Below are 25,133 nucleotides of genomic sequence, written 5' to 3'. Positions count from 1 at the left end.
ACTGGGGCATGACTCCCCACCATGACCTTCCCAGTTAGAAATTTATGGTCAGATTACACTGTGAGGCTACTTCCATAGAATTCCTTTTCCATCAGCAATATATGTGTAGTTAAAAAATATATTATTTTATCAGTCTTTAAATTTATATAATATAATCTAAATTCTACAGTAACTTTTATATTTATCAGGTGTTAAAAAACATAAACAACTTTCATAGAGTTGGAAATTTTGCATCTTACGTTTCCTCTCAGGAGCTAGTCAATATAACTGTTGCTTATAACTCTTTTATTGATCCTTCCCTTTCATATACCTCTGAAAAAACATATTTATAAGTTACTTTTAAAAATGTTCTGTAACAATAAGCTTTGCATTAAAATATGAGGTTATTTCTAGTTATTAACACCTAATTTTTTAAAACATAAAATAGCCGCAAATTGGACAATCATTAAGTATAACAAACACTATTGAAAACACAATAATTTTTCTCTGCCAATTAGTTCATGTTTCTATTCATGTGATGGTTAGTTTCATGTGTTAACTTGGCTAGTCTCTAATGCCAACTTGTTTGGTCAATTACCAGCCCGCATATTGCCATGAAGGTACTTTTAGCTGTAAGTAACATTTGAAGAAGTGGTCTTTAAGTAAGGCAGATTACCCACTGCAAATGGAGGTAAGCATCACCCAGTAAGTTGGCTTTAAGAACAAAGACAGGTTTCTTTTTTCTTTTTTTTTCCAACTTTGTAGTTGTTTTGTTCTTTTAAAAATATATTTCATTGGTTTTTTACAGAGAGAAAGGGAAAGGGATAGACAGTTAGAAACACCGATGAGAGAAAAATGTTGATCAGCCGCCTCCTGCATAACCTCCACTTGGGATGTGCCCGCAACCAGGTACATGCCCTTGACTGGAACTAAACCCAGACCCTTCAGTCCGCAGGCTGATGCTCTATCCACTGAGCCAAACTGGTTGGGGAAAAGACAGTTTCTTGATGAAAATGGAATTCTCCTCAAAACTGAACTATGAAAATCTTGTCTGAGTTTCCTGCCTTCTGTTATTTGGGATTCAGATTTACGATTTCATTCCAACTCTTACCTAAGTCTCTAACCTGCCACCCTGTGCCACACATTTTAGACTTGTGAGAAACTGTGACTGAATAGGCTAATTTTTAAAAACTAAATCTCTATCTATCTATCTATCTATCTATCATTTATCATCTATCTATCTATCTATCTATCATCTATTTATCTATTTAATCTATCATCCATCTATCAAATTTCTAACTCTTTCCCTTAAAAGCAGTTGTTAATGAAATCAAGTTAAAAGTATTTTTATAAATTGGTAATGGGTGGGTTTTCAAGATGGAAGTGGAATAAATGGGCCTTTCTTGCACCCCCTCACAAAACCAAACTGGAAATATAACTAATCTGAGAAACATTCACCCTGAATTACCAATCAAAGACTTGCTGAAGAGGAGATTTTATTTTTTATTTTTTAAAAATATTTTTTTTATTCATTTCAGAGATGAAGGGAGAGAGAGAGAGAAATAGAAACATCAATGATGAGAGAGCATCATTGACTGGTTGTCTCCTACACACCCCACACTAGGGATGAGTCCAATACCTTGGCCTGGAATTGAACCATGACTTCCTGTTTCATGATTGATGTTTAACCATTGAGCCATGCCAGCTGGGTTATAACATGTTATTTAGCCTCCATGTCCTTGTATATTTTCCATTTTTCTCTTATGATTGATTTCTAGTTTCATATCATTATCGTCCAAGAAGATGCTTGATATGATTTTAATCTTCTTAAATTTATTTAGACTTGTTTTGTGTCCTAAATGTGGTCTATCCTAGAAAATGTTTCATATGCACTCAGAAAGAGTGTATATTCTTCTGCTTTTTGGTAAAATGCTCTGAAGACATCAATTAAATCCATCTGATCTAGTGTGTCATTTAAGATAACTGTTTTGGGGAGAAACCAAGATGGCAGCATAGGTAAACACCTAAACTGCTGCCTCCCACAACAATTTCAAAACTACAACTTAAAGATAAAATGGACATCATCCAGAACCACAAGAAGGCTAGCTGAGTGGAAATTCTACAACTAGAAGGAAAGAGAAAAGCACATTGAGATTTACAGGAACTGAAGGAGGCAATACTGAGACGCAAGCGCGAAGAGGACTGGCAACTGAGGGTGTGACTGGCTTTCTCAAGCAGGAGGGAGACAAAAGCTCCCGACTGCACTGAACTCCAGTTCTGGGCAAGACTCTGGGGACCCAGATTTATTTGGTGAGGAACTGGACCCTTTCTCTTAGAGGTACTTGCAGTGATTACCATGGGACACTGAGACACAGGGGCTTATTAGGGCAGAGCTGATGGGAAACCAATGCTGTCTGCTCTGCCCTGAGACTCAGCCCCATTTAAGCTGAGTGCCGGGAGCCATAAGGAAAAAGTCTGGTCTCACTTCCTGGTCAGTTCCACTTCCTGGTTGAGCAAGAGCACGCGCCAAAAAGCCCGCGCCCGCCAAAAAGCCTGTGCGCGCCAAAACTGTTATTCCTCCCACATTGGAATAGCCAACCAGCCAAGAACAAGTACCCACGGCCCAGTCAATCACCTTGTGACAACCCCCCCTTTTCCTACCCCTCCCCTCCCAGCCTGAGAGCTTATAAACCGTTGTTCTTGAATAAAATTTTGAGGCTTGATCAGAACCCTGTCTTGCCTCCGTTCTTAGCGTTCCTTGTTTGCTTCATTCTCTTAGGTGGTTTCCACGTGCCCTCGTTGTTGCCCCGCGGGTCGGGGCAGCTGAGCACAGAGGTTTTTGCTAGTCTTATCTCACAAGGGTGTCTCCAGCACAGAAGTTCTCCCAGTGTAGAAATAGCTAATTCTCACAGCCAATTGGCCTGGAGGTCAATTTCTTCCAGTGATACCAACAACAATCAAGGCTTAACTACAAGACTGTGCACACAGCCCACAAAGGGGTGCACCAAGAGTGTCCACCTCAGGTAACTGGGAAGGCTGAACCACTGGGACCTATAGGACACCTAGCACACAAAGCCACTCTATCAACTCAGGGAAGCAGCCAAACTGTGTAGACAAAGAAACAGGTCACAAATGAAAGAAATGGAGGAAAGTAAATGATTGGATATAGAGTTCAAAACCACGGCTATAAGGTTTTTCAAGAATTTTCAAGAAAAGGCCTATAAATTTAGCGAGACCCTCGAGGATATGAAATAGGACCAACTAGAAATTAAACATACACTGACTGAAATAAAGAATAATATACAGGTATCGAACAGCAGACTAGAGGAACACAAGAATCAAGTCAAAGATTTGAAATACTAAGAAGCAAAAAACACTCAACCGGGAAAACAAAAATAAAAAAGAATTAAAAAATATGAAGATAGTGTAAGGAGCCTCTGGGAAAATTTCAAACATACCAACCTCAAGCATCTGATTTAAGGGGGTGCCAGAAGAAGAGAGAGAGCAAGATAATGAAAACCTATTTGAAGAAATAATGACAGAAAACTTCCCCCACCTAGTGAAAGAAATAAGCTTACAAGTCCAGGAAGAGCACAGAACCCCAAATAAAAGGAATCCAAAGAGGATCACACCAAGACACATCATAATTAAAATGCCAAGAGCAAAAGACAAATAGAGAATATTAAAAGCAGCAAGAGAAAAACAGTTAATTAGCTACAAGGGAGCGCCTATATGTCTTTGGCTGATTTCTCAACAGAAACTATGCAGGCCAGAAGGGAGTGGCAAGAAATATTCAAAGTGTTGAACAGCAAGAACCTACAACCAAGATTACTCTACTCAGCAAAACTATCATTCAGAATTGAAGGTCAAATAAAGAGCTTCATAGGTAAGAAAAAGCTAAAAAAGTTCATCACCACCAAAACAGTATTATATGAAATGTTGAAAGGTATTCTTTAAGAAGAGGAAGAAGAAAAAGGTAAAGATAAAAATTATGAACAACAAATACATATATATCAACAAGTGAATCTAAAAAATCAAGTGAATAAAAAATCTGATGAACAAAATAAACTGGTGAATATAATAGAATCAGGGGCATAGAAAGGGAGTGGATTTACAATTCTTGAGGGGAGGGAGGGGTGTGGGTGTGAGGGAAGATACTGGACAAAAATTGTACACCTATGGATGAGGTCAGTGTATTTGGGGGGTAATGGCAGAGAGTGGGGTTGGAACTAGGTGGAGGGGAGCTAGGGGAAAAAAGAGGAACAACTGTAGTAACCTGAATAATAAAGATTTATTAAATTAAAAAAAACAACAACTCTGTTTCCTTGTTGATTTTCTGCCTGGAATATATATATATATATATATATATATATATATATATATATATATATATATATTCCAGGCAGAAAATCAATATATATATATATATATATATATATATTCCAGGCAGAAAATCAATATATATATATATATATATATATATATATATATATATATAAAATCAATCAATATATATATAAATATATATATATAATCAATCAATATATATATAAAAATATATATAATCAATATATATATAAAAATCAATCATAATATATATATATTATGCAAAATGTCCCCTTGGGAGTTTGACTGGGAGATTGGAAGTTTATCACTCACTATATCATGTGCTGACCACCAGGGGCAGTGCAGAATGAAGGAAGGCCCTGACCAGCAGCCAGAAGGCCCAAATTGGCCCTGATGGCAGCCAGGTCTAAGGACCCTATCCGTGCACAAATTTTGTGCACTGAGCCTCTAGCATAATACATTTTTATTGATTCCAGAGATGAAAGGAGATGGAAAGAGAAATATAAATATAAATGCTGAGAGAGAATCTTTCATTGGCTACTTCCTGCATGCCCCCCACTTGGGATTGAGCCCACAACCTGAGCATGTGCCCTGATCAGAAATCAAACCATGACCTCCTGGTTCATAGGTCAATGCTCAACCACTGAACTATGCAGGTCATGCTGTCCAGGACTTCTACCCATTGATGTCAATGGAGTGTTAAAATCCCCTACTATGACTGTAATTCTATAAATCTCTTCCTTTATGTCCATCAATATTTGGTCTACTTAGATGCTCCTATGTTGGGTGCATAAATGTTTATAAGAGTTATATCCTCTTGTTGGATTGCAACCTTTATCATTACGTAGTGCCCTTCTTTGTTGTAAAGTCTATTGTGTCAGATATAAGTATTGCTACCCTAGCTTTTTTTCTTTTTTCTTTCTCATTTCCATGAAATATCTTTTTCTATCTCTTTACTTTTAGTTTGTGTGTAACTTGCATTCTGAGGTGGGTCTCTTGTAGACAGCATATATATAGAGTGTATCAAAAAATGTATACACACACTTTTAATAATTATAAAGGTAGTATTTATTAAAATATATTTCATTTTCAAAATTGAGCTATCAGCTGTTAAGGTGTGTATATGTTTTATGTTTGTGTCTTGTTTTCTTATCTATTCAACTACCCTGTCTTATGATTGAAGTATTTTAGCTATTTACTTTAACGTCATTATTGATAGATATGTACTAATTGCAATTTTATTCTTTTAACTATGTTCTTCTGTATTTCTCCTCCTCCTTCCTTCTCTTCTTCTTCTCCCTCTCTTTTTCCTCTTCCTCCTTCTCCAAGAATATTCTTTTTTTAAATTTATAATTTTTATCTTTACCTTTTTCTTCTTCCTGTTCTTTTTTTTAAAAATATATTTTATTGATATTTTACAGAGAGGAAGGGAGAGAGATAGAGAGTTAGAAACATCAATGAGAGAGAGTCATCAATCAGCTGCCTCTTGCACACCCCCTACAGGGGATGTGCCCGCAACCAAGGTACATGCCCTTGACCGGAATCAAACCCGGGACCCCTCAGTCCCCAAGCTGACGCTCTATCCATTGAGCCAAACTGGTCTTGGCCTCCAAGAATATTATTTATCTTTTCTTGTAATACTGGTTTAGTACCAACAAACTCCTTAGCTTTGTCTTGTCTGGGAAGCTCTTTATTTCTCCTTCAATCTACTAAAATATAATAAAAGCCCAGCGACTGAAATGGCAGAACGACCAGAATGACCACAATGATCAGAATAACAATGGCCCTTCACCCCAGCTGTTCCCACCCCCCAGCAGGGACTCCCACCCAATCAGGGGCATGGCTGGCCTGCAAACCACCTGTAGCCCCTAGCCCTGGCTGGCCCTGCCTCCAAGCAGGGACCACTACTCTGATCGGGGGAGCCCCCATTAGGGCAGGCAGGCTGGCCCCCACTCATGCACTAGGTCACTATCTATACTAATAAAAGGGTAATATGCTAATTTGACCGGGAGACGTTCTGGACATCCTTCCTCACAAAGCCATAGTGGTGGGGCAGAGGCAGAGGTGGTTAGGGGTGATCAGACCAGAAGGGGAGGGCAGTTGGGAGTGATCAGGCTGGTGGAATGGCACTTGGGGGCAAGCAGGCCAGCAAGGGAGGGAAGCTGTGAGTGATCAGGCCAGCAGGGGGGGCAGTTGGGAGCAATCAAGTTGGCAAGGGGGGGCATTTGAGGGCAAGCAGGCTGGCAGGCAGACAGGTGAGCGGTTATGAGCCAGTCGTCCCAGATTGCAAGAGGAATGTCCAAGCCAGCAATCAGATATTGCCTGAGGGGTCCCAGATTGGAGAGGTGCAGGTTGGGCTGAGGGATACTCCCATGTGCATGAATTTCATGCACTGGGCCACTAGTAGAAATATAAAACCTTATCCTGCCTCCACTCCAACCCAACCTGCCAAAGGCTCCTAAAATCACAAAATTAGATCACTGATTCAGGCTAGCAGTTCAAAGTATAAAGCCTCATTCACACACGAGGAATTCGCACCTTTTTCCTATTCTGTGTCTCAGAGGAGGCATGCATGGTATGGCCGCACAAATAAAAGCTCAGAAAAGTCATTCTTTTGGTGTCCTGTGGTGCATTGAGGCAGACAAACTGATCACCAAAAGCCAAGCACCAGACTCTGTTCCTTCCTCATCCCACAGCCTCAGCTCTAGACTGTGGCAGGATACAAGGAGAGCCTCGAATCTTTACAGAGACTGGAATGCTCAGGAGGCCAAGATAATAGAAACCTAAGGATCCAAATGCTGGGGCCCATACTGCCAAGGGGAGCTTGGGCCAAGTTCTGGTCCAATTCCTAACCCAGTCGCAACCTGCCATCCCAGGGCCACAGTGCATGCTAAAATGTGTAATCGTGGGGAGCACTCTGGAGGTCGAGGGCTCACCCCAATCGCTGGGTCCCAGGGGGTCTCTGCCTGCATACTCTTCCCCCAGGCACTCAGCCCCAGCTGTGCCAGCAAAGCCTCTTTCCTGGAGGGGATAATAGGGGGAAGGTCTGGGGAGGGTTGGCCAGCCATGGACTCCCCTTTAGCTGTTTGCACACATGTAATTAGCTCTAATTATCCCGGGCTTTCAGTTCTCCAACTCCAGGCCTGGGAGCTGTGCCCGGGGTGAACATGCTCACGGAGCCACTGCTCCACTGAATGAGCCCTCTCACTGGGCCAGGAAGCTTTATTCCCATCGACAGCACCCTGTGTATTGTGTCTGTCTCACCTTCTGCATCTCTTTCCCTGTTCCTTGCTCTTTGATCCTGTTTACTCATTCCCCGTGTCTCACAGGGCCATTTGTCTCTCTTTTGGGATCTATGCTCGTCGAGAACACCCCTGCCACCCCCACAAAGGAACACACACCAGCAGAATCTGCCTTTTCAATAAAAAATGAAAAGTGGTAAACAGAGTGAATAAAAAAGATAGCTTAAAAGGAATACATCTGTCGGCTAATACGTTGCAAATTGCAGCATTTCAGAGGGGATGGCAGGGGTGGGGCTTGTTGGCCACATGTTCTGGAGCCTCAGACATAAAGTGTAGGGGGCTCAGCACCTTGCTATGGACCCTCCCACTAGCCACCTGGGATGGCAGTGTCTCGGTAAGGGACTTAGTCTATACTCTTCCTCGCAGCCCCCCACCTGATCCCGTAGACCCTTTCCCTTGTTCTGGCATCTGCTGGTCCCTCTTACTCCCCCAGTACCTCCAAATCTTCCTGTGCTGACCCCAACTCTCCTTCTGCACCAGCTCCCCCCCACAGATTTCACCCTTTCCCTCCCCTTGCCTGGCAGTCTTCTAACCCTTACTTCTTCCTGCTCTGCCTGCCCTGCCCTGCCTCACCTCCATTCTGCCCTCCTGCCCCAGACCACCCAGCAGCCCTGGCTCCAGGAGAAATGGTTAGAACAAAGCTTTCCTTGGCCAGAAGAGACTCTCCAGGAAGAGACTCTTCATGCAGGAAGGCGCTCCCAGTCCTGTACCTGCAACTGCTCTGTCCTGCCACATGTCAACCAGAAACTGCCTCTGGAGACAGAGGGGAGCAGAAGTAGGCTGCTGTTCTTTGAAGCCCCTCATCAGGAGGAACCTCTCCCCCCAACAAACTAAAAAGTTCACCCTGCTGCCTCCCTTGTCACTTTCAGCAACCCTCCTCTGACTTTTTCTCTGGAAGTGGAAAGATTGGAGCACATCTATCGTAATATATAAAGAGCCAAGTGCCATCATGACCAAATGGATGACTGGTCACCATGAAGTGCATGGACCACCTCTCAGCTCCCCCACTCCCACCAGCCCCTGAGCGGCTCACCATGAGGGGGGTGAGGGTGGGTGGGACTGGGGACTGTTGAATGGCAGTGGTGGCAGTGGACTGCTTTACGGGACAGCAACAATGCGCTTAGTGGAGCAGTCGCCGGGAAGCAGCAAGTTTTGCAGAGCAGTTATGGGGTGGGGCGAGTTTTGCAGAACATTCAGTGGCAAGCTTTGCAGGGCAGCAGCAAGCTTCAAGGAAAAGTCAAGGGGTGGGGGAATTTCACGATGCAGTTGGGGGATAAGGGGAGCATTGTAGCAGTTGCAGGGCGAGAAGGAGTTTCACGGAGCATGGTGAGGCGGGAGGAGCCTTACAGAGCAGTGGCAGGGTGGGGGGAGCCTCGTGGAGCAGTTGAGGGGCCATAATCTATTAAAATATTAGAAAAAATGTTTTAAATTCTTAATAGTGGTGTGGCTCAGTGCTTGAGCATCAACCTATGAACCAGGAGGTCAGGGTTCGATTCCCAGTCAGGAATCGAACTGGGAATGCTGTCTCATTCCCCAGTAGGGGGCATGCAGAAGGCAACTGATAAGTAATTCTCATCATTGGTGTTTCTCTATCTCTCACTCTTCCTTCATCTCTAAAATTAATAAAAATATGTTTACAAATAAATAAATACCCTGTTTCCCCGAAAATAAGACAGTGTCTTATATTAATTTTTTCTCCCAAAGATGCGCTAGGTCTTATTTTCAGGGTATGTCTTATTTTTCCATGAAGAAGAATATGGTACACATTTATTGTTAAATGGAAATAAAGGAAATTTATTACCTGTATATGGTATGGTAGTATGGTAGTTGTCAACACAAACCAGACAAACTGAATCCTACAGTATCAAGAATTTACTCATTTATTCAATGACAATCATGTCATCATCTTCTGGAACATCATCATAACAATCCAATTCCTGAATTTCCTGGTGAATTTCTTGTGACTCCATTTCTTTCAGAATCAGTGGACCAAATCTCTCATGTTTAGCCTAGGGGTAGGTGGGAGGGGGGGCTTATTTTCTGGGGGATGCCTTATATTTCACTCAGAAGGAAACCTGTAAGTAAGTCTTATTTTCGGAGGATGTCTTATTTTCGGGGAAACACGGTATATATATAAAAGAGGAACATGCAAATTGACTGAATGGCAGAACAATTGGAATGACCATTTAACCAGTCGTTATGAGGCACACTTTTCACCTCTCAGTCTCTCCCCCTGGCCGGCAGGCTCCAATACCCCGATGGCGAATGGGGAACTGGAAGTGGGTTGTGAGGGTGAAGAGGTGGGACCGGCAGTGGTAGCGGCAGCTGGGGAAGATTGCCCTGATCACAGGCCAGACCTAGGGACTATACCCGCACATGACATTCATGCGCCAAGCCTCTAGTATTATATCTAATAAAGAGGGAATATGCTAATTGACCCTCACACCATCGCAAAGATGGCAGCACCCACAGCCAATAAGGAGGGACTATGCTAATTGACTACATCACCCTCAAAGATGGTGGTGTCACAGCCACAAGATGGTGGCACCCAATTCCCTCAGCCCCGCCAGGGCATCTGCCTCTGGAGACCCCAGTATCCTCAGCCCCCCAACTGCCCAGGGCCAACCCGAGGTGCCTGCCCAGCCGCCCAGGGCCACCTGAGACTCAGGTAACCAGGGCCAGCCAAGGCTTGTGCTGCTTGCAGTGGCAGCAGCAGAGTTGTGATGGGGCATCACCTTCCCCTGATCGCTGGGTCAACTCCCACCCTTGAGGGCTCCTGGACTGTGAGAGGGGGCAGGCCCACACTTGGCAGCTGCAGTGGCCGGCAGTGGCAGCAGCTCAGCCTGGTTGCCTCCTGCAGAGGGAGCCTGTCAGTAGGACATCCCCTAAGGGCTCTCAGATTGAAGAGGGTGCAGGTTGGGCTGAGGGACCACACCACTCTGGCATGAATTTTGTGCACTGGGCCTCTAGTATATATATAAAAACCTAAGTGACTGTTACAACTGAATGACCAGAATGACCAGTCAACCAGTTGCTATGATGTGCACTGACCACCAGTGGGAAGATGCTTAATGCAGGATCTTCCCCCTAGTGGTCAGTGTGTTTCCACAGCCAACCTCCCATGGCCAGCCACCTCCTACATTCCCTCCCTGTCACCAGCAGGCCCCCAGGCCCTTGCCAGCCTGGACCAGATTGGGACTAGGCAAGACAGCCCCAATAGGCTCTATTCTCCTGCCAGGCCTAGAGACCCCACCTGTGCATGAATTTCATGCACTGTGCCTCCAGTTTTAAATGATAACCTGTTGGATAAAGTAGCCTTGGTTGTAAGTCCTTGCTTTTCATCACTTTGAATATTTCATGCCAAACTCTTCTATCCTAAGATTTCCTATTGAGAAGTCAAGACAGTTCTATGAGAGCTTCCTTATAGGTAATTAACTATCTTTCTCCTGAGGCTTTTAAGATCCTCTTTTTATCTTTAACCATTGTCATTTTAATTACAATGTTTCTTGGTGTGGGCCTCTTTGGGTTTATCTTGTTTGGGATTCTGTTTTCTGTACTCATGTGTCTTTTTCCTTCACCAGGCTAGAGAAGCTTTTGGTCATTATTTTTTCAACGAGGTTCTAAATCCCTTGCTATCTCTCTTCTCCTGGTAACCCTATGATGTGAATATTGTTATGCTTGCATATTACTCTTTTATATATATGTCCCAAATATTCCTTTATTATCCTCATTTTTAAACATTCTTTTTATTCTTTTCACTGCTCTAATTAATTTTTCCCTACCCTGTCTTCCAAATCACTGATTCTATCCTCTGCTTCATTTACTGTTCTTTTCTTCCACTGTAATTTTTATTTCAGAAATATCATTCTTTGTTTCTGTTTTTTTTAATGGTTTCTATGTCCTTTTTCTTTTTCTTTTTTTTTTCTTTTTTTATTTTATTTTATTTTTTTTTAATATATTTTATTGATTTTTTTTTTACCCCCTCCCTCCCTCCCATACATCCCCTCCCTCCCCAGAGTTTTGTGTCCATTGGTTGCACTTATATGCATGTATACAAGTCCTTCGGTTGATCTATTATCTCCCCCAGATCTTCCTCCCGTCCCCACTGTAACTTGACAGTCTACTTGTTGATATACTGTCTCTATATCTATCTTATGGTTCACCAGTTTATAATGTTCTTTATTATCCACAAATGAGTGAGGTCATGTGGTGTTTCTCTTTCATTGATTTGCTTATTTCACTCAGCATGATGTTCTCCAATTCCATCCAGGATGCTGCAAATGATGAGAAATCCTTCTTTTTTATGGCAGCATAGTATTCCATTGTGTAGATGTACCATAGTTTTTGGATCCAATCATCTGCTGACGGACACTTAGGCTGTTTCCAAATTCTGGCTATTGTAGATTGTGCTGCTATGAACATAGGGGTGCATATATCCTTTCTGATTGGTGTTTCAAGTTTCTTGGGATATATTCCTAGAAGTGGGATTACTGGGTCAAATGGGAGTTCCATTTTCAGTTTTTTGAGGAAACTCCACACTGTTCTCCACAGTGGTTGCACCAGTCTACATTCCCACCAGCAGTGTGCGAGGGTTCCTTTTTCTCCGCAACCTCGCCAACACTTGTCGTTTGTTGATTTGTTGATGTTGGCCATTCTGACAGGTGTGAGATGGTACCGCATTGTTGTTTTGATTTGCATCTCTCGGATAATTAGTGACTTTGAGCATGTTTTCATGTGCTTTTTGGCCTTCCTTCTGTCTTCTTTTGAAAATATTCTATTTAGGTCCATTGCCCATTTTTTAATTGGATCATTCATCTTCCTTTTATTTAGTTGTATAAGCTGTTTGTAGATGTTGGAGATTAAACCTTTATCAGTGGTAACATTTGCAAATATGTTCTCCCACACAGTGGGCTTTCTTGTTGTTTTGTTGATGGTTTCTTTTGCTGTAAAAAAGCTTTTTATTTTGATGTAGTCCCATTTGTTTATTTTCTCTTTAGCTTCCATTGCACTAGGGGTAGTATCAGTGAAGAAGTTTTTTTGGCATACGTCTGAGATTTTGTTGCCTGTGGATGCTTCAAGTATTTTTATGGTTTCCCGTCTGATGTTTAAGTCCTGTATCCATTTTGAGTTTATTTTTGTGTATGGTGTAAGTTGGTGATCTAGTTTCATTCTTTTGCATGTATCTGTCCAATTTTCCCAACACCATTTATTGAAGAGACTGTCTTGACTCCATTGTATATTAGTGCCTCCTTTGTCAAATATTAATTGAGCATAGTGATTTGGGTTGATATCTGGGTTCTCGATTTGATTCCATTGATCTATATGTCTGTTTTTGTGCCAGTACCAGGCTGTTTTGAGAACAGTGGCTTTGTAATACAGTTTGAAGTCTGGTATTGAGATACCTCCTACTTTACTCTTCTTTCTCAGGATTGCTGTGGCTATTCGGGGTCTTTTATTGTTCCAAATGAACTTTTGGAGAGTTCTTTCTAGGTCAGTGAAATATGCCGTTGGTATTTTAATGGGGAGTGCATTGAACTTATAGATTGCTTTAGGAAGTATGGACATTTTGATGATGTTGATTCTACCAATCCATGAACATGGTATGTTCTTCCATCTGTTTACATCTTCCTCTATTTCTTTTTTCAGTGTCGTGTAGTTTTCCGCAAATAGGTCCTTTACTTCCTTAGTTAAGTTTATTCCTAGGTATCTTAATTTTTTTGGTGCGATGGTAAATGGAATTGCTTTTTTAGTCTCTGTTTCTATAAACTCACTGTTGGTGTATAGAAATGCCATAGATTTCTTGGTGTTAATTTTGTATCCTGCTACATTGCCAAATTCATTTATTAAGCCAATTAGTTTTTTAATGGAGTCTTTTGGGTTTTTTATATACAATATCATGTCGTCTGCAAATAAGGATAACTTTACTTCTTCTTTTCCAATTTGGATGCCTTTTATTTCCTCCTCCTGTCTAATTGCAATGGCTAGTACTTCCAGTACTATGTCAAAGAGGAGTGGCGATAGTGGGCATCCCTGTCTTGTTCCTGTTCTTAGAGGGAATGGTTTTAGTTTTTGCCCATTGAGTATGATGTTTGCTGTGGGTTTATCATATATAGCTTTTATTACGTTGAGGTATGATCCTTGTACTCCCACCTTGTTAAGAGTTTTTATCAGGAAAGGGTGTTGGATTTTATCAAATGCTTTTTCTGCATCAATTGATATGACTATATGATTTTTATCTTTCAACTTGTTTATGTGATGTATCACGTTTATTGATTTGCGGATATTGTACCAACCTTGCATTCCTGGTATAAATCCTACTTGGTCATGGTGTATGATCTTTGTGATGCTCTGCTGGAGCCGATTTGCTAGAATTTTGTTGAGGATTTTGGCATCTATGTTCATGAGGGATATTGGCCTGTAATTCTCTTTCATTGAGTTGTCTTTATCGGGTTTTGGTATTAGGGTGATGCTGGCTTCATAGAAGGAGTTTGGAAGTGTTCCTTCCTCTTGAATTTTTTGGAATAGTCTGAGGAGGATAGGTTTTAGTTCTTCCTTGAATGTTTGGTAAAACTCTCCTGTGAAGCCATCTGGCCCTGGGCTTTTGTTTGCTGGAAGCTTTTTGATGACTGTTTCAATTTCTTCCCAAGTCACTGGTCTATTGAGATTTTTAGATTCTTCCTGATTGAGTTTTGGAAGTTTGTATTTTTCTAGGAATATGTCCATTTCCTCCAGGTTGTTCAGTTTGTTGGAATAGAGTTGTTCGTAGTATTTTGTAACAATCCGTTGTATTTCGGTGGGGTCTGTTGTTATTTCACCTCTTTCATTTCTGATTTTGTTTATTTGGGTCCTCTCTCTTTGTTTCTTGGTTAGCCTGGCTAGAGGTCCATCTATCTTGTTTATTCTTTCAAAGAACCAGCTCTTGGTTTTGTTGATCTTATGTATTGTTTTTTTGGTCTCTATGTCGTTTATCTCTGCTCTGATTTTTGTTATTTCCTTCCTTCTGCTTACACTGGGTTTTTCTTGTTGCTCCTTTTCTAACTCTTTGAGTTGTAGAGTTAGATCATCTGTTACTATTTTTTCTAGTTTTTTGCAATAGGCTTGTAAGGATATGAACTTCCCTCTCAAAACTGCTTTTGCTGTGTCCCAAAGATTTTGGATTGTTGTGCTTTCATTGTCATTTGTTTCCAGGATGTTTTTAATTTCTTCCTTGATTTCTCTGGTAACCCAGTCCTTGTTTAATAGCAAGCTGTTTAGTCTCCATGTGTTTGATTTCTTTGGATTATTTTTATTGTAGTTAATTTCCAGTTTTATGCCATTATGGTCTGAGAAGATACTTGATATGATTTCTATCTTCTTGAATTTGAAGAGACTTTGCCTATGTCCCAAAATGTGGTCTATCTTTGAGAATGTCCCATGTGCACTTGAGAAGAATGTATATTCTGTGGCTTTGGGGTGGAGTGTCCTGAAGATGTCAATTAATTCCATCTGGTCTAGTGAGTCATTTAGGATTGATATTTCTTTGCTGATTTTTTGTTTAGATGATTTGTCGAAGGGTGACAGTGGGGTATTAAAATCTCCTACTATGATTGTATTGCTATTAATCTCTCCCTTAATGTCCTCCAGGAGTTTTTTAATGTATTTGGTTGCTCCTGTATTGGGTGCATATATATTTACCAGGGTTATTTCTTCTTGTTGGATTGTTCCCTTTAGTATTATGAAGTGGCCTTCATTATCTCTTGTTATGTCCTTCACTCTGAGATCTAATTTGTCAGATATAAGTATTGCTACCCCAGCTTTTTTTTCATTTCCATTTGCCTGGAAAACTTTTTTCCATCCCTTCACCCTCAGTCTGTGTGCATCTCTTTTTCTGAGGTGGGTTTCTTGTAGACAACAGATGTATGGGTCTTGTTTTCTTATCCAATCTGTTACCCTATGTCTTTTGATTGGAGCATTTAATCCATTTACATTTAAGGTTATTATTGATAGGTACTCATTTGACACCATTTTTATTCTATACCCGTGTTCCTTCTTCACTTCTTATTTCTTTATTTTTACAGTAGACCCTTTAGCATTTCTTGCATTGCTGGTTTGGTGGAGATAAATTCCTTCAGTCTTTTTTTGTCTGTGAAGCTCCTGATTTCCCCTTCAATTTTGATTGATAGCCTTGCTGGGTACAGTATTCTTGGATTCAGACCCTTCCTTTGCATGACTTTGTATATTTCATCCCATTCCCTTCTGGCCTGATAAGTTTCTGTTGAGAAATCAGTTGCTAGTCTGATGGGGGTTCCTTTGTATGTAACTTTCTGTCTCTCTCTGGCTGCTTTTAAGATTCTTACTTTGTCGTTGTTGTTTGCCAATTTAATTATAATGTGCCTTGGAGTCTGTCTTCTGGGATTCATTTTGCTTGGGACTCTGCGGGCATCTTGGATTTGTGTGGGTTTTTTCTTTTCTATTTCAGGAAAGTTTTCTGTCATTATTTCTTGAAATACTTTTTCCATGTCTACCTCAGTTTCCTTTCCTTCTGGAACCCCTATTATTCGAATATTATTTTGTTTTGTTTTGTCCCAAAGCTCCCGTAGGCTCTCCTCCTGCTTTTTAATCTTTTTTTCTAGAAGTTGCTCTACTTGGGTATTTTTTTCCATCTTATCTTCTAGCTCACTGATGCGGTCCTCTGCTTCATCTAGTCTACTCTTGATGCTTTCTATTGAGTTCTTCATGGTAGCGATGTCACTTTTCATTTCTTCTTGGTTCTTCTTCAGTTCCTCATGGCTCTCCTTCATTTCCTCATGGTTCTTTCTCATTTATTCTTGGCTTTTGTCAAATTTCTCTTCCATTCTTTTTAGCCATGCTATGATCATTACTCTGAATTCTTGCTCTGGCAGGCTGCTTACCTCTGGCTCGTTTACTTCCTTTTCTGGTGATGCCTGCTTTTCTTTCAAGTGCGGACTATGTTTTTGTCTCCCCATGGCCTCTCTTTTCAGGATGTCTGGTTATGTGGTATTCCTTCTCCTGCGTTGATTTTGAGGTATAAAATACAACACTACCAGGTACAACACAAGCGGCACTTAACAGGAATGTATTTACAATATTAATAACCTCTAATAAAGGTGACCACTAGAGAAAGGCAACTTAGGGGATAGGAGAGAAGGAATAAAGGTAAAAATAAAATAAAGAAAAATTAAAAAAAAAATAAAATTAAAATTAAAAAAAAAATTAAGTAAATTAAAAAAAAAGAGGGATAAAGAGATAGAAAAAGAAGAAGAAGAAAAAAGTAATGACAAAATGAAGTTGGAAAACAGGGAAAAAAAGAAGAGGGAGAGAGAGAGAGAGAAAGAGAGAGAAGGAGCAAACTAAAAGAGAAATGGGAAACAAACTATATATATGTGGAGAAAATTGCCATAGAAAAACCTCTGGACCCAGCCAATGCCAGTAACAATACTTGGAGATTAATACAAACTACAATATCCACTATTATTAAGTAAGGCTATGATATACAGAAGTAAAATAAACAAACAAAAACAGAGGATTTAAAAAAAAATACAAAGCAACAATAACAATACAGGAATAAGCATAACAATTTCACTAAAAGGCATAAAAATTCACAATAATCAACCTTCACACATACAATGCGAAAAGGATAGAGGGGAGAATGGATTTTTTTTTTTTTTTTTTAACTAGTTAATATAGTGCAGAGATTGGTATTTATACACTTGGATCAGGGGTTGGAACTTAGGTCTATAAGTATAGTGAGAGCTTTAGCAGGGGGTATAGAGAGAGAATAGAGGAAAAACTAAAGCCGGAAAGGGATAGGATAAACTGTAGACTAAAGGGTAAAGTTTAGTAAGAGAGTGATAGTGTAAAGGTTGAGTTGAGATAGGGTTGAATGATGCTATAGTAGAGATTAAAATAGAATGAAGGTTACTCCCAATGTAAAATAAAGAAAAAATAAAATGGTACTAGAGAGAGAAAAAAAAGAAAAGAAAGAAAGAAAAAAAAATAAATAAAAATTTTTTTTAAAAAAATTGCAAAATAGCAGTAGTAATAGTGATAGAGATTGAAAAATGTAGTAATTGAAAAGGTAAAATCAAGTAAGGAAAAAAGAAAAAAAATTGTTTCTTAAGTAAAAGATATGAAAAATGAAAATTAAATAAAAGATGTAAAAAAATGAAAATAAAATAAAGTATAGCAAAATTAGCATAAAAATGACCAGTACTGGTCACTCACATCCTCAGTTAATGTATTTGGCACTTCTGATTCTCGGACCAGACAGTCTTGCAGTTCCCAGCTTTCCACTGCACCTCAGTTTTGTAAGGTAATCCTTAATTTTTAGTAGACTATATCTTAGATATTTGTGTCCATTTATTTTTGATTAATTAAAAGACAAAAGAAAAGAAAGGGAAAAAAAAAAAAAAAAAAAAAAAAAGGGCAGTTTGTAATTCAGCTGTTAGGTGTCAGTGTTTCCGGTTTGACCTCCCAGTCTTTTTGGTTGCTCCGGCCTTCTTTCTCTATGGCTCTAGCTGGCAGGGTGCCAGCTGGCTCCCAGACTATCTCTTCTGGCTCCGATCCCTTGTTTCCAGGGAGGCACTTTCTCCCTGCAAATTCCCCGGATATGCCCAACTAGGCTGTTCTTCCCTAGTATTCTGAAGCTAGGGGGTGAAGGGGATCAGGCGCCGAGGTGTCCAGATGTTCCGCCCTTGGCGGGACAGCCGCGATTCTTAACACTCTGTCCCGTGTCCCCTGGCTTTTTAAAAAAAAAAAAAAAAAAAAAAAAAAATTCCCGCTTCTGGGGAAGCTTATGCCAAACCCAGCACTAGATGTCGCTGCAGCCTTCTTAGGGCTCAGCTTTGCGGGCGCTCCATGGAGGCGGGGCCGGAACTCCCCGGCTACTGTGGCTGCCGGCACCCCGGGACCGCCATCTCTCAGGCTTTCCCCGCAAATTCTGACCTTTCCGTGGGTGACCGAAGAACTCCTTTGAATCCACGCGCCAGCGCCAACTCGGGCGTCTCAGCTACTGGATGGACCTCTCCGCAGTGGGCTTTCCAGGCCTCAGAGAAGCCACTCCTTTCTCACAGCGCCGCCGCCGCTGCTTCTGCCGCCACCGCAGCCGCCGCGGCCGCCGCTGTGGCAGTGTTGGCCACCTGCAGGAAATCCTGTCCAGTGGATCGCTGCCTAGCTTCCTTGAAACCTCTGCTGCCCCTCAGCTGCCAATCAACCCTCCCTGAGCGACTCAGATGTTACTTTTATCTGTTCTGGGACCAGAGTCAGAACAAGTCCGACTGTTCGGTCGCCATCTTCAAGCTCCGCTCTATGTCCTTTTTCATGCTGTTGATCAAATCTATAATTATTACTTTGAATTCTATATCTGATAAATTGCTTGCCTCCATTTCATTTAGCTCTTTTCCTGGAGAATTTTCTTGTTCTTTCATTTGGGGCTTGTTCCTTTGTATCTCCATTTTGGCTGTCTCTTTGTGTTTGTTTCTATATATGAGGTAGATCTGCTATGATTCCCAGTCTTAGTAGGGTAGTCTCATATAGTAGGTGTCCTGTGGGGCCCAGTGGCACTATCTCCCTGAGCACCTGTGTTGGGTGCTCCAAGAATCTCCTTGTGGGAGTTATGTGGGCTCCTGTTGTAATTGAGTATTGATTGCAATTGTTCCTCTCATATGTGGGATCAACCTTCAGGCTGGGTGATGGTGCAGCTCAACCCTCAACACAATGTGCACATTGCTGTGCAGGTACTGATCACTCATAGTGATTCACTTCAGCAGGTTATGGTGCCTGTGGAGATCTCCCTGTGGATATACTGATTGTGAAGCTTATTGAATCCTACTCAGTTGTCTGAAGCTGGCCACTGTGTTTATTAGTTCTGCACCTCTTTGGAGGGACTCTAGTGTAGGCCCATGTCAGACACTGCCCGTGATTGCCCTGGCTACCTGTTTGGAGCTATCAATGATCCAAAGCTTGTGGTTCCTCCTGGTGGGCCTAGGTGTATCCAGAGAGAACCAATCTGCTCACAACACTGGCTTTTACCAGCACTGGGTCTAGAGTAGGCCAGCAAAAGTCTCAAAGTACCTAGAGATCTGTCTCTGACTGCATGCTGCTTATAGGGATTAGTCACTGGAAAGCCTGTTATCCTCAGCAGGGTGTAAACCCACAGGGTGAGGCAAAAGGGGTTCCAGTGGGTGAGGCTATTACTTACCCAAAGCTGCTGCAACTTGGAAGGAAGTGGTCTGCCCCACAATGATGGCTTCTGCAGTATGAAAGAATGACTCAGCCCCAGCACCACCAAAACCAGATTCTCTACACACAGCTCTCATCTGCTCTGCCCTTTCTTCATAGAAGCCCAGGGGGAGTGACTTTGAACAAAATTTTGTGTGTTGGCCCTTTGAGCAGATGCCTATATCTTTAGCCATCACTCTCTGGTGGATAGAGACCCTGCTGCTTTTCCCAGATGTTATGTGGGCACCTTTTATGGTTTTAGTGCTCTAGGCTGGGGATCCTGGCTTGGAGTTTAGACCCAAGACTTCTCAAGGACCCCCCACCCTCTTTCACCCCCCTCCCCCGCCAACCCACCACACACACACACACACACACACACACACACACACACACACACACACTCACACACACACATAGCTGAGATATCCCTCCAGAACTTCAGCTGCTGTCCATGTGAGCCTGACCAGCCCTCTCATGCCTCAGCACTTCCTACTGTAGGCCTTTATGTGGCTACTTCTGTAAGTCCTTGATTATAAGGCTTTTCTCCAGCTATTCTTCAGTTAGTTATTCAGGTTAATGTTTGTATAATTTAGCTGTAATTCTAGTTGGTCCTGGGAGGAGGTGCATATAGCTTCCACCTTGGTTTTTTTTGGATTTATTGATGATAGTCATTCTGGCAGGTGTGGAATGATATCTTATTGTGGTTTTAATTTGCATTCCTCTGATGATAATGATGCTGACCATCTAATCATGTGTCTACTAACTATCTACATGTCCTCTTTGAAGAAGTGTCTAATTAGGTTCTTTGCCCATTTTTTAAAATTGGATTGTTTGCTTTTTTGATGTTGAGTTGGTATTCAGCAATTTTAATATGATGTATTAAGATTGGTTCTTTTTTATGTTTCCTGATATTTAGGGAGTTTAAGTGCTTTCTGTATCTGTAAATTGATCTTTTGTATTAGTTTTAAAAAATTCACAGTAAGTCTTAAAATATGATGTCCTCCATCTTGCTCTTCCCTTCTTCTGGAACTCCATGTACATGTATGTTAGATCCCATGTGTCTTCTTAGTTCCTTTTCTGTATTTTTCTATATTTGTATAACTTCTTGCTTTATTCTATTTTTAACTTATCTTCCAGGTTATTGATTCTCTCTTCAGCTTATTTAATTTGCTGTTATATCCATCTTTTGTGAACTTAATTATGTTATTTTTAGTTCTAGATCTCCATTTGCTTCTTGAAAAATAGCTTCTAGTTGTTTGCTGGATATTGACCTCTTAGCTTTTTTTTTTTTTTTAATATATTTTATTGATTTTTCACAGAGAGGAAGGGAGAGAGATAGAGAGCTAGAAATGTCGATGAGAGAGAAACATCGACCAGCTGCCTCTTGCACACCCCCCACCAGGGATATGCCCACAACGATGTACCCGCAACCAACATATTATACATGCCCTTGACCAGAATCGAACCTGGGACCCTTCAGTCCGTAGACCGATGCTCTACCGCTGAGCCAAACCGGTTTCGGCGACCTCTTGGCTTTTAATTCACAAAATATATTATGTGTGATTATCTTCAACCCGTTTTTGTTAAGTTCATGATTTGGAACCTCTATGAGTCCATTTATTGTCTCTCATTTTCTCTTGGTTTTCAGTTATGCCTTGTCTTCTTATTTATCAGTTATTTTTGGTTGAATTTCAGATATTGTACATAAACTATTGTAGAGATAAATTGAAGTTCTGGAAGATATCAACTTATAGAGAGGATTTACTTTTACTTCTAACCAACAAGGATTAAGCTCATTTAATGCTGGGCTTCCTCACTTAAGAGGGCTGGTTTACTCCTGGTTTACTCCAACTGCTCCTAGGGAGTTATTCACAAGTGTAGTCTGTGGATCTCTAGAAGAGTCCCTGTTTCCACAGGTAAAAACTGTTCTGATAATAACACTAACACTCTTTGATTTCCCCAGTAATTAAGCAAAAATGGGCACTGATGGTAATGTGTCATTCAAACATTCATGCCTTAGCATAAATTAAGGCAATGGCAACAAACCATCACTTGTAGTAAAAAGAAATAAAAGCCAATTTAACTGAAGAATACCCTTGATGAGCAGTAGAAATTATTAATTTTACTAACTTTCAATGCTTAATATTCTGTGACAAAATTGGACATACATGTATGTACTACACTTCTGTTGTATATAGAAATAGTATAATATCTAGAGAAAAATGTGTGAGATTGAACTATGTACTAAACTAGCAGCTCTCTTTAATGAAACATTATATTAACTTAATAATGTCTAGTAGATAAACTATGGTTAAAGACTTTTCTGATGAGATGGTGGTGATATTAATACATGTAATTTTTGGATATTATATTGTATAATGAAATGGTTCTATATTTGGAAGATCTGCATAACTCAATGCACCAATATCTCTCAAATGACCAGTGCATGTTAAAAATTGCACATGGACAAAAATTATTCAAAGTTCAAGATAGACCAATTTATTTTAAATTATGAGAGTTTGAAAGATCCTTGATATATTTTAGAGTTCACATTGCAACAAACCTTGAAGAAACTGCCACTTACTAAATTTTGGTGTAGTATCAAAGAAACATATCCTCAATTATCTACACTGAGTGGCCAGATTATTTGATTTCTGAACGCATAATAATCTGGCCACTCACTGTATATTCTATATAATAAAAGGCTAATATGCAAATTGTTCCCTCGACCAGGAGTTCGACCAGCAGGTGGCTGGCCAACTGCCATGTCCCCTTCCCCTGGTCAAGCTGGCCGGACCCCACCCATGCACGAATTCATGCACCGAGCCTCTAATAAATATATATACTGAGTGGCCAGATTATTCTGTGTTCAGAGATCATAATAATCTGGCCACTCAGTGTATAGAACACTCCAGTCTTTTTTACATACATATTTGTATAGATAAGATTTTCTTTATAAATTTCGAGCAAAACAATATACCACAACAAATTAAAAGCAGATGTAAGAATCTAGCAAGCTTTTATTAAACCAGACATTAAAGAGACTTCCAAAAATGTAAAACAAAGCCACTCTTCTCATTAATATTTTCACTTTGGAAAATATAGCTTTTTAAAAATAAAATGTATCATTTATGTTAACATGTAATGAGTTAATTATAAAGGGATCCTGAGACTAAAAACTCTGAGCATGGATGTCCTAGTGTGGAGCCCTTACAAACCCCAAGTGAAAGGCTGGGATAAATACCTCTTCTTGAGCAGCTCCTGTTCCCTGAAACTGCCAAACTGTCAGAAACCAATGTACTTCTCATCCATGGCTTTGGGATTTGGCAATTGCCATGAGAGGGAAAGCAACCTCAAATGCTAGGCTCACTTCTCTGGACCTCCCTTCTGTCCATATCATTGCCATGTAAGTTCACTTCTATTTAGCAGGTCTTCAGTGCCTTCAAACAAGGTTTGCTAATAGCTTTATAGTGGGAAGGTTAGTTTGCAACAAGCTGCTATTGATAGAATTATTGTGCTCTTTTTTTTTTTTTAATGGTTTCTTAATCCTTTGTCATGTTTTCAATTATCTATTTAATATATCTAATATATTTTTGTTGGTTCCACATCTTTTTCTGCTGACTCTTGGTTTTGAAACCTCATTTTGTTATATGCATTTCAACCATGGACTCATATTTGTTTGAATGCTACAAATAGGAAAACTTCCGAGATCTCTAAAGAAAGTAAATGCCTTCAAAATGGATGTGTATTATTTTTCTTGAGATACCTTGAAACATTGTCAGGTTTGGTCCACTTTGCTTTATTTATTTATTTTTATAAACTCATGATAAAAAATTTCTAACACGTACAAAAATAGAAAGAATAGTCTTAACACCCCATGTATTCATCCCCTAGCTGACAATTGTAAACTCATGGCCAAGCTAATTTAATTGATAAATCCCCACTCACTTCTCACATATTATTATATAATAGTAAATTCCAAATCATGTAATTGTATTCATAAATACTTCACTATGTATTTCTAATAGATAAGTACTTAAGAATCAAAACCGTAGTAGTCATAGTACACCTAAAAACTGAACAATAATACCATAATAATAGAAAGTGTTCAATTTTAATTATTTTATGAAAGTGATAATTTGTTTTTACTATCTATTTATTTGAAACATGATCCAAATAAGGTCTTTACATTGCAATTGGTTGATTTGCTTAGTAAGTTTCTTTTTCATCTGTTTTTTAACCCCTTGTCAGTAATTTAAAAAAAAACTGGATTATTCATCCTGCAGTTTACCAGTCTAGCATTTGCTGAATGCTTCCCTATAATATACTTGACATGGGTTTTAGAAGTTTGATTGGATTCAGGTTTATTTTTATTTAATTTTTTATTATCTCACTTGAAATTAAAGTGCTTACCTTAAAAATTGCTTTGATCTTGTCAATAATGTGAGGACAGACCCATATTCATAGGTGCTCAGGTCTTTGAATTTTCTGAGACTCTCCTGCCCCTGCCAAGAGCCAAGGCCAAGACAAGACACACTTTTCCCAATGATGCTGTCTCCATCCTGAGCTGATTTTTTTTCCTTAAATTTATTTTTGTTGATTTCAGAGAGGAAGGGAGAGGGAGAGAGAGAGAGAGAGAAACATCAATGATGAGAGAGAATCATTGTTTGGCTGCCTCCTCCTGCATGCCCCTACTGTGGATCGAGCCTGCAACCTGGGCATGTGCCTTGGCAGGAATCACCCAGGACCCTTCAGTCTGAAGGCCAAAGCGGCTAGGGTGTGATATATAAGTTGAACTGGGAATCTCATGGCTCTAGAAATATATATATTTCTAATTCACCGTTTCCCTAATGTGTAGTCTTTGTATGTGTCCTGGAAGATGGGGGGCGGTTTTAAAAATGGATCTCTCATCTTACTCCTTGTTCTGAACTGGAGTCTGTCCAGTAGTCTAAGCTCTAGGAACCTAAGTGGATGCCCTCAGGACAGCTGATGGCTTCCGCTGGTGAGACCCTGCATTTCCTCTTCTCTCAAGGATTTCCCTTTTTTTTTTTTTTTTTTTTTCCCCCCCTCCAATTTACCCGTGGACTGTAAAGGGTGGAACCATTTGGTATTGGAGGTATATTTAGGTTATTTCTGGAAGTGAACTTATACACAATCCTAAAGCTTTATCACAAACTTTTAACCATCTCTTATCTAGAATCTGAGCAAAAGGATTGGGGTGTTTGATGATTTCCTCAGGAGCTGATGTTAACTTGAGACCCCATAGATGAGCTTTCGGAATGGGAA

This window comes from Pipistrellus hanaki (assembly GCF_964339955.1).
Source record: "Pipistrellus hanaki genome assembly, chromosome: 2".
NCBI lineage: Eukaryota > Metazoa > Chordata > Mammalia > Chiroptera > Vespertilionidae > Pipistrellus > Pipistrellus hanaki.
Note: the sequence above shows the minus strand (reverse complement) of the source record.